The 705-nt window shown below is 59.6% G+C and overlaps 1 protein-coding gene across 9 annotated transcripts in view; it reads left to right on the top strand.

Annotated features, from left to right (window-relative positions):
* The first annotated feature begins 47 nt into the window (after positions 1-47).
* ZMYM3 (zinc finger, MYM-type 3) overlaps positions 48-705 on the top strand; it is a 15,080-nt gene continuing 14,422 nt past the window's right edge. For 6 of the 9 annotated variants that reach the window (XM_014547694.1, XM_014547692.1, XM_014547693.1 and 3 more), the window contains exon 1: positions 331-447. The gene's annotated coding sequence lies outside the window, so the exon portion shown is untranslated. The other 3 variants (XM_014547690.1, XM_005876199.2, XM_014547691.1) reach the window with 3 other exon arrangements.

Here is a 705-nt window from a genome sequence, read left to right as displayed (position 1 = left end):
CAGGAGTGGGAAGGGAAGAGACATGGGGAGGGGGAGGGGGCCGGGAACCATTTGAATGAGAGGAGGGGATCACGGGTAGAGTGGGCTCCAGGAGGTAGGGCGGGCACGGGTGTGAGGGGGGCAGACTCTTGAGCCAGGTAAGGGAAGCAGGTGAGTTGATCATTTTTATGTGGTTTAGTGTACTTGGCCCTTCGGCGGAAAGGGGGTGCCGCCTTTCCCGGGGGCGGGCTTCAAGGCTCCAGAGCCTATCTTTTCCTCTTCAACTAACGGGGCCCCGGGCGGGGGCTCAAGCTCCATCTCCAACAATTAGGCTCCACTCCACAACGCTGCCATTTAAAGGGGCCGCGACCCCTGTCCCGGCTGCTAGGGAGGGAGGTGGAGAAGGAGCGCGGGGCCGTCTCTGTCTGCAGTTCTAGGCTTATAGCCGTTACACTAACCCTGCCGCAGGTAGGGGTCGGGCCTGATCTAGCCGAACCGAACCTGCAGGCGGGATCTTGAAGAAACAGGGAGGGGGGTCTGAGAGAGATCGTAGCTCCAAAATGTCTTCCTGTAAATGCCTGAGGTGGGGGGTGGGCAACAGGAGAAGGAGGACTGAGAGAGCTATAGGGAAGGGTGACGAGGCTGAGGAAGTGGGCGAACTAAAATGAAAGGTAACTGGGGGGAGGGGTTAGGAAGGGCAATTTGTGGGGGCGAGGGAAGGGCTGA

This window comes from Myotis brandtii, unplaced genomic scaffold, assembly GCF_000412655.1.
Source record: "Myotis brandtii unplaced genomic scaffold, ASM41265v1 scaffold481, whole genome shotgun sequence".
NCBI lineage: Eukaryota > Metazoa > Chordata > Mammalia > Chiroptera > Vespertilionidae > Myotis > Myotis brandtii.
This window is presented reverse-complemented; position numbering and strand designations above follow the sequence as displayed.